Raw genomic sequence first — 9,701 nt, forward strand, 5'->3', positions numbered from 1 at the left:
TGCCAGACCCCCATCCCACACTTACCCAGTCCATTCTCTCTCCCAATCCTAGGAGGTTATTTCATACCTTCTCCACTCCCCTTACGCCTCCAGTTCCACTATACCCACTCCCACTCTCAGCCTCCACCTGCTTTCTCCCTCACTAGAAAAACTGATCAGAAAAGCCTCCTCCCCCACCCCACAGACTCCCATCACCAGCGTCTGCCCTCACACACAATGCGCCCTTGCCTATTGCCACCAATGGACTCTTCGTGCTCCTATCTAAAGCCAAGCCCCCAACTAGTGCACAGGATCCGTCCATGCTTGCCTAGGCAGAGACATGGCTCCAAGAATTCTCCCTCCCTCTCTCTCTCCTACAGCATCAGTTTGGGTCTCACTACTGGATCACTCCCATCAGCTCACAACATGCTGTAATTTCTTCCATCTTAAAAAAAAAAAAAGCCTTTTTCTTGGTCCCACTTTCCCCCACCACTTACACCTTATTTGTCTTCCCTTCTTTGCAATGAAACTCATTCAGAGTTGTCTGCATTCAGCATCCTTACTGCTCTCCATCCATTCTGTCTTTAATCAGGATTTTGCCTTGATTTTGTCCCATTGCCAACATCTTTGGCTAAGTCTTCATCAGATCTCATCTGGAATTGTGGGAAAGCCTCCTAAAGTTTCCCATTTCCATCCTCGTCTCCCCTCATTATTTATTCACAATATGGAAGCCATAAGCAGATGTCAGTTCTAATAAAAATTAGCCAATGGCTCCCCTGTTACAATTAGAGTTAAAGCAAAGTTCTTCCAAAGGCTCACAAAATCTGCCCTCGCCCATTACCTCTTTGATCTCCTTTCCTACTATTCTCTAGATGCTTTCCTAGATCACTGTGCTCCAGCCCCACTGCCCTCCTGGGTATTCCTCAAATACTCCAAGCTTGCTCTTCCCTCAGAACCTTAGCGCTGACTGTTCCCTCTTATTGGAATGTTTTTCCCTTAGATATCCACATGGCTAACTGCCTCACTTCTTTCAAGTTTCTGCTCAAAGAGCACCTTCTCAATGAGACATGCCTCGACCCACTTCCTCCCTCCTCCAAATTCTGGTGTCTCTTACCCTGACTAGCACATGTTATTTTCTAGCACACTATACGATATACTAATTTAGTGTGTTTATTGATTCTCCCTCCCCACTAGCTCCATTTCTTTCCATCATTTTCTCTCCCCACATGTTCTGTAAGGGCAAATTTCTTTTGTCTTCTCTTTTCACTGATGCATCCCAAGTACCTAGAACGATGCTCAATACATATTTGTGGGATAAATAAATTTCTTAGTATGAATGATGGGTAGCCAGGTGTTCAATTTTATCATTTTTTCTTAAACTGTACTTACAAGTTTTCATACTCTTCTGTATGTACAAAATAAGATGTTTAACTTAAAAAAAAAACTAGAAAAAAAAGAAAGAAGTTGCTAACTAACAAGTAGTAAGTAGCTAAATTGCTGAAAACCAGTGCTAAAAGGAAAATCTTCAAAGCAGCCAGAGGAAAAAGACACATTACAGGACTTCCCTGGTGGCACAATGGGTAAGAATCCACCTGCCAATGCAGGGGACATGGGTTCGATCCCTGGTCCAGGAAGATCCCACATGCCGGCCGCAACAACTAAGCCCATGAGCCACAACTACTGAGCCCTCGTGCCACAACTACTGAAGCCCATGTGCCTACAGCCCATGCTCTGCAACAAGAGAAGCCACTGCAATGAGAAGCCTGCGCACCACAACAAAGATTAGCCCCCACTCACCGCAGCTAGAGAGAGCCCACATGCAGCAATGAAGACCCAATGCAGCCAAAAATAAATAAAATAAATAAATGTATTTTAAAAAAAGACACATTACATACATAGTAATAAAAATAAGGAAAATAATAGACTTCTCATGAGAAACTATGAAAGCCAGGGGACAATAGAAGGAAATATTAAAAATGCTAAATGGTGGGGGGAGGGAACCCTGCCAATCTAGTTATCTACATCCAGTGAAAATATCTTTCAACAACAAAGATGAAATGGAGACATTTTCAAACAAACCAAAGCTGAGGGAATCATTGCCAGCAGACCTGCGCTATGAGAAATATTAAAGGAATCTGTTTAGGATGAAGGAAAATTATATTAGATGAAATTTGAATTTGTGTAAAGGAATAGGGTGCCAAAAATGATAAATATTAAAAAAGTTCTTGAAAGACACAAACTGCCAAAACTAAATCAAAAAGAATTATAAATTTTGGATAAGCCTATATCTGCTTAAATGTTGAATTTATAATTAAAAACCTTCTCACAAATAAAATGCCAGGCCCAGATGGCTTTACTGATGAATTCTAATGAATAATACCAATTCTACATGAACATGAAGGAGGGAATACTTCTCAACTCATTTTATGAAGTCATCAATACTCTTACAGCAAAACCAAGCAAAGACAATACAAGAAAAGAAAATTACAGACCAATACCTCTTATGAGCATAAACACAAAAATCCTTAACAAAATATTATCAAGTTGGAACCAACAATATATAAAGAAGGTAATACACCATGACTGTGTAGGGTTTATACCAGATATGCCAGGTTGGCCTGACATTTGAAAATCAGTCAGTATAATTTTACCACGTTAACAGACTAAAGGAGAAAATCATATGATTATCTCAATACACACAGAAAAAGCATTTGACAAAATTCAACACCCATTCATGATACAAAATAATTTCGTCAAGCTGATAAAAGGCATCTATGAAAAAGCTACAACAGCTTCCCCCCACCAAGATCAGTAACAAGACAAGAATGTTATACTTCCATTGCTATTCAATATGTTGCTGGAGGTCTTAGCCAATGCAATACATCAAGAAAAAGAAGTAAAATGCATACAGATTGGTAAGGAAGAAATAAAACTGTCTTTATTCACAGCTGATACTCATGCACACAGATAATATTAAGGAAACTATCAAAAAATAAAAGTTATTAGACTGGGCTTCCCTGGTGGTGCAGTGGTTAAGAATCTGCCTGCCAATGCAGGGGACACGGGTTTGAGCCCTGGTCCGGGAAGATCCCACATGTTGCGGAGCAACTAAGCCCGTGTGCCACAACTACTGAGCCTGTGCTCTAGAGCCTGCAAGCCACAACTATTGAGCGCATGAGCTACAACTACTGAAGCCCACATGCCTGGAGCCCATGCTCTGCAACAAGAGAAGCCACCGCAATGAGAAGTCCACGCACCACAACGAAGAATAGCCCCCACTTACCGCAACTAGAGAGGGCCTGCGTGCAGCAACAAAGACCCAATGCAGCCAAAAATAAATAAATAAAATAAATAAATTTTTTTAAAAAAGCTATTAGACCAAGTGAATTTAGCAAAGTTACAGGATACAAGGTTAATCACACAACATTTGGGGGAAATGAATGGTTGGTGCTCAAGAAGAGTCAATGTCTTTACACAGCTCTGGGACAACCCTTGCAACTCCTAAATTGAGCTCACCACACCACACTGAGCTTTGAGCCTGCATAGAGAGAATCTCCAGCTTCCACCTTTTATATCCCTCTTCCTCTGCCCTCACATTCCTCATATGTACACACGCACACTTCCACACAAACACACACTTCTAAATCTATGTGTCAGAGCTGGAAAGGGTCTCAGAGAGTGTCAGCTCCAATACTCCTATTCTAAAGATGAAGAGACAGAAGCCCAAAGTGGGGAGAGAATATTCTCACTGTCACCAAGGCTTTAGTGGCAAAGCAAGGGACAGAACACAGATATCTGACTCCAGAGCTCTCTCCTCCAACCCCTCATTCCAATGCCTGCTTGAGAGATCAAGCCTTAACCTCTCAAGTCCCCAGAGCATGCCTACCCACTCAACATCCCCAGGCTCTCCCTATCCTTTCTATCCCAGACTCCCACACTTGCCCTGCTCTCCACCCCACCCTTCAGCCTGCCCCTGAAGCCGGGCCATACCTCCTTGTGCCGGGACAGTTGGGCCTTCTGCTGGAATCTCCTGGCAGCAGCCAACGAGCCTCTCAGTCTTCCTATTTATGCTGACGTCATTAGGAACCAGAGAAGCAGAAAGAGGAAGTGGGGCTGGCCCTGGCCTCCTTCCACACAAGTGACTCTTCACGAGATTGCCCAGCTTCTTAGAATTGTGGACACCAAGATATCAATTTTTTTTCTGAGCCTTACTTACTTTGCAAATGTTGTTCCTTCTGCCAGAAGTACTTCTACCTTCTGTACTTTGTTTCCCTGTAAACTTCTAAACATCCTCTGTCAGCCCAATGCACAGTTCCTTCATGCAGCTTCTGACACCCACAGGGGGATGCAGGGGGAGGTGGCTGCAATACCCAGAGCAGGTGAGAGCCCAGAGACACAGGGTCCTGGCCTCGATTCCCACCTCCACCTGCTCAGAGTGTGAGTACTGTGAACTGAATTGGGTCCCCCACAAATTTATATGCTGAAACCCTAACAACCCCAATGCAACTGCATTAGAGATATGACCTTATGGAGGTAATTAAGGTTAAACGAGGTCATAAAGATCCTGATTCAATAGGATTAATGTCCTTATAAGAAGGTGCACCAGATGGACTTCCCTGGTGGTGCAGTGGATAAGACTACGTGTTGCCAATGCAGGGGGCCCAGGTTCGATCCCTGGTCAGGGAACTAGATCCCACATGCATGCTGCAACTAAGACCTGGCACAAACAGATAAATAAATAAATAAATAAAATTTAAAAAAAACAAAAAGAAGGTTCACCAGAGAACTCTCTCTCTATCTCTTTATCTCTATCTCTCTTTCTCTCTCTATGAACCTCGAAGGGGTTTTGAAGGAATCAAGTGAGATGACGCAGGGTGCATGATAACCCAGTCAGTGGTAGCTGAAAGTGCTTTTATTCTCCTTAGTCGTTCTCCTTCCCTGCACCCACCCACACTGTCCTATAGTCCTCAGTTTTCATGTCCAGCCCCCAACCTTGTTAATATCTCTTTCCTTGGCTGTCTGCACATGTCCTGTCACAGAGGTGGCACTCAGGACTCTGTGTGTGGAATGCATGAACAAACGAACAAGTAAATGAATGAGTAAATGAATGAGTGACTCCTTGAGGACAGAGACTCCAGAGCCCACACCTTCTCCCCTCTCTCTGGTTCTATCCAGCCAGACCCTGGGCTGGGCCCATGAACTGGGGAGCCTCACTTGATGATAGAATGAGCTGGGTGTTGTGTGTAGACCATAGTGATGGGCACACTGAGTCCTGATGTTCAGAATTCAGACCCTGATATCCTGCCTTCTTCCTGGGATGGGGAGAAGGGCAGGGAGGAGGAGAGGGAAAGAGTGGGCACTTGGCATTCTCTTCTGATGATTCTTTGTTTCCTTTCTGCCAGGAAGGGCACGTCTGGCCAGAGCACTCTCTGGCCCTCCTGCATGTGTGCGATCACCATCCTGGCATGGAGAGAACATTCCGGGCTTCAGTGCAGGACACGCGGTATCTGAGCTGGAATCCCGGAATCCTGTCCCCAGGATTTTTTTTTCCTGCTGAGCACTCTCCCTGAGCTTCCTGGAACCCCTAGGCTGCCCTGGGAGCCCAGGAATGTGCCATTCACAGAGCTGACCTGAAGGAGCTCAGTCTGGAGGTGTGTAAAGCAGAAGTAGGAAGATGTTCCTCAAAGCATGTTTGCTCCTCTACGTTCTCCCCCTCCCGCCACCCCCGAAACATCAGGGCCCGGGAAGACCAACACGGGGGCAGGGTCTGCCAGGGATTTCTGCTGCCTGGGAACTTAGGAAGCTCCATCGCTACCCCCGTCACCCACCAAGAGAACACTGAGCCACTCACACTGCTGGTGCCTCGCCTGGTGGGCGAAGGTGTCTCTCAGCCTCCCGACTCCCTGCGTACCAGGAGCTGAGTCCCCTGGCCAGGCTGCAAAGAAGTGGGAAGTGGGAGATGGAACACAGGAAGTTATCACAGCAAACTTTAAAATATTCCCTTTTAAAGATACATTAAAATATTAAACAATAAAATATCTAAAAATTGAATAATGATAATGGAGCCTTGTGGGAGGTCCTGAGTCTGACGACGAGAATCAACGGTTGTAAAGGGGCAAAAGGCTTGTGTGTTTGAACATTTAGGCTTAAGATAGAGCCATAGCAATTCTTTGTGGGAAAATCAACTTGAGGTCTCCTTACATGTGGGCAGGTGGGTGGAGGTGAATTCAGGCTGACAATTAAACGATGAGATTTACGTGGATTCACGACAGAAATGGTGAGCTGCAGAGAAGGCTGGTTGGAAAGTCAGGACCTGAGAAGTCGCAGGGAGAAGCATGTACTCTTTCCCGGGTCTCAGGGCTGCAGTGTGAGCCTGAGCTCCTAACTGGCTGCCGCCTGTGCTCCAGGAAGCCCTCCTGGGATTGGAGCCAAGATCAGAGCTCCAGCCTCGACTTAACCTCTACCTGGCTGTGCCACCTTGGACGTGCCGCTCACCGTCTCTGAGCCTCGCTTTGAGGTCTCCTCGCCTGTAAAATGTGGGTGTCAGACAGCATTCACCAGTCTGAGCCCTGAGCCCAGCCACCGCGTGCCTGGGGGCCCTCCAGCCCTCTCTGATATCCCCGCAAGCAGAACCCAGGGCCCTGAGGAGGCCCAAATCAACCATTACCATCCTAGAACACGCTTCTGGAATCCAAGAATAAATCTGAAACGTTATCCACCGAAAATGAAACATTTCTACAATTTTATTATTACAAATGTGAGTCTCCAAATTTTAAACACTGACATTTTTCTGGGTAATAAAAACAATTTCTCAGCACTGTCAACCTCAGATCACTCCTGGGTTTCCTCGCCTACACGCCTGTGATGCTTAATAAACACTCCTTTGGATAATATCCAACTGTTGGAAAATAGTCCTCATCTTTCGGTGCAGATGAACATCAGTCAGGTAAAAGTTTCGGGCAATATGTTTCCAGAAGGAATTCTATACCCAGGAATAATTGCTCAGGCAGATCCCAGAGCCTTCATCTTTAACTTCTGAAAATGGTTGGCAGTCTGGAACAGTCATTTCTACAAGCATTTTGTTTAGATTTTAGCCTCTGAGGACTCAAAACTATGAGGAATGGCCTTCCTAAGGCATTCTTGTGAAGTGTGTTGTTCTGAGGTTTGAATAATGAGGACAAAATGTGTCTGGGTGCCTTGCTTATGTGTAATACTGGATTCCTTTCTTCCTTGCTACATCGTCTTCAATGTGTCTGCCTCAAAGATAATTTATCGTGGACCTGGAACTCAGTTTTGAACTCTTTTCCTCTTTGTGAAATATGGACGGGGCTAAGTTGACATTTCACTTCTAATTTATTCACACAAGATATGAACAATTCTCACACTGGAGCTTTTCTTGAAGGGTATATGGCCTAAATGGAATTAAACCACTAAAAAATGAAATAAAATTCTTAAAGAGATTCTGTTCCATGTAAGGAATGTTACTACTCTAAAATTTCTACAGCGATGAAAATTATAATTAAATCTCCATTCTCTGCCTTTTATTGTTATTTATATTTTATAAGCTCAAACCATCTATAATAGTCTTCCTGAAATTATCAAGCAAATACACTCTTTCAATATTTGTATTAACCATCAATCTAGTTCCCTAGTCAATGCTTTAAAGCCCTTAATTATTGTTTTTCTTCAGAAAATTAACAGCTTTCACCACCATTAATTAGCACAGCCTTTTACTCTTGAAATAATAAATATGTGTTTATACTTCAACTGACTGGCTCAATTTTAACATAAAAATTGCATAAGCAAACACATTGCAAGGAGAAAAAAGAGAAGTAGATGGAGTAGCTACAGATTTAAAAAGGCAAAACTATGATATAATGTTTGGAGATGCACCTTAGATGATAAAACAATAAAGAGAAATTAGGAAATGATGGGCGCTGCCATAAAAGTCGGGATGCTGGTTTTGGGGGGCTGAGAAGTGTGTTTGGGGGCAGCCTGTGGAGGGCTCTGGGTGGCTGTCAAGTTCTGTTTCCTGTGCTGGGGGGTGCAATTACAAGGATGTTTACCTTACAATAATTTATTAAGCTACACATGTTTCGTGTGGTTTGGGGTACTATGTTGTATTTAACGATAAAGCAGGTTTGTTTGTTTTTTAATATTCTTTTTTCTTTTTCTTTTTCTTTTTTTTTTCTTTTGGCTGCACTGGGTCTTCACTGTGGCGTGGGCTCTCTAGATGCAGTGCGTGGATTTAGTTGCCCCGCGGGCATGTGGGATCTTAGTTCCCTTACCAGGAATCGAACTTACGACCCCTGCATGGGAAGGTGAATTCTTAACCACTGGACCACCAGGGAAGTCCAAAACAGGATTTAAAAAATGATATGGACTTCCCTGGTGGTCCAGTGGTTAAGACTCCGTGCTCCCAACGCAGGCGGCCCAGGTTTGATCCCTGGTCAGGGAACTAGATCCCACATGCATGCCACAACTAAGGAGCCCACGTGCCACAACTAAGACCCAGCACAGCCAAATAAATAAATAAATAAATAAAAAGATGGGAGTGTTGGAGAAGATTGCTCTGATTTGCTGAGAAAGAAAATCTAATATAGATATATATATTTTAAAAAGGATAAAATTGCAATCTGGAAATAAGAAAAACAAAAACTTGGGACATAATATGTAACATCAAAGGCCTTCTATAAATTTCCTTTTCCACCTGCATACTTTATTCATGCTTTTCCCTTTTCCTTCTGGCCCCAGTGCAACCCTGTTTGTGTTTTGACCCTCTACTCAGAGGTCATCATATATAAGAGAAACTCATCCTGTTTCTCCTCCTGTCTCCCCCTCCCCCTGCCCACCCCACGGACCCGAGGCCTCCCCACATCCCTCTGTTGTAGCTCTCACCACAATAAATAGAAACTCTCTTTTCATTCATCCATCTCTCCCATTCTGCTGTGAGCAGCTTGGGAGTGGGAGCCTAGCATACTCCCAGACATATAGAAGACATCCTAATTTACTAATTAGGTTTAAACTTCACAGCCCCCTCTGTTCCAATAACATTTAGTTTCACATCATCATTTTGCATGATGATTCGAGGAGAGCAATATATCTTCTAAGAATTTTAATTGTCAGAAGAGGGGTTTCTAGCTGAAGGTATTACAGGTTGAAAGTCAGTCCAAAAATCTGCAGGGTTATTCACCTACTGTGCATTTTCTTCAGGGAATGGGATTACAAGTGAATTTCGTTTTCCCTTTTTGTGAAACATTATTTTGTCATTTTCCCATAATCAATGCACATTTATGTAATAAAAGAATAAAATACAATGTTCATTTAAGACGGTTTTTTTTCATTTAACTTGCATTCACTGAGCAGTGAAAAAAACACATAAGATATTTTGACTGCACATTAAATCTCAAATGCTTGCCCATGCGTGAAAATGAATGTTCAGCTAGAACGCTGACTCCTGAGACATGCTGTGGTCAGTTGTTTCCAAAGATGGCAGCAACAGTCCCTCCCACCCCCATGCCCTTCTATGCCGTGACTTTGCAGCTCTTTTTATCAACAGGGGGAATCTATTTCTCCTCCCTTTGGATCCGAGCCACCTGTGACTCACGTCAGCCAGTAGAATGCAGTGGGAGTGAAGCCGTGTGGCCTCTGGGACTAGGCTTTACCAAGCCCTGCAGCTCCTTTTGCCCTCTCTGAAGGCAGCCACTGGGCAAAGCAGCCCG

The sequence above is a fragment of the Balaenoptera borealis genome, assembly GCF_965194805.1.
Source record: "Balaenoptera borealis genome assembly, chromosome: 13".
Classification (NCBI taxonomy): Eukaryota; Metazoa; Chordata; class Mammalia; order Artiodactyla; family Balaenopteridae; genus Balaenoptera; species Balaenoptera borealis.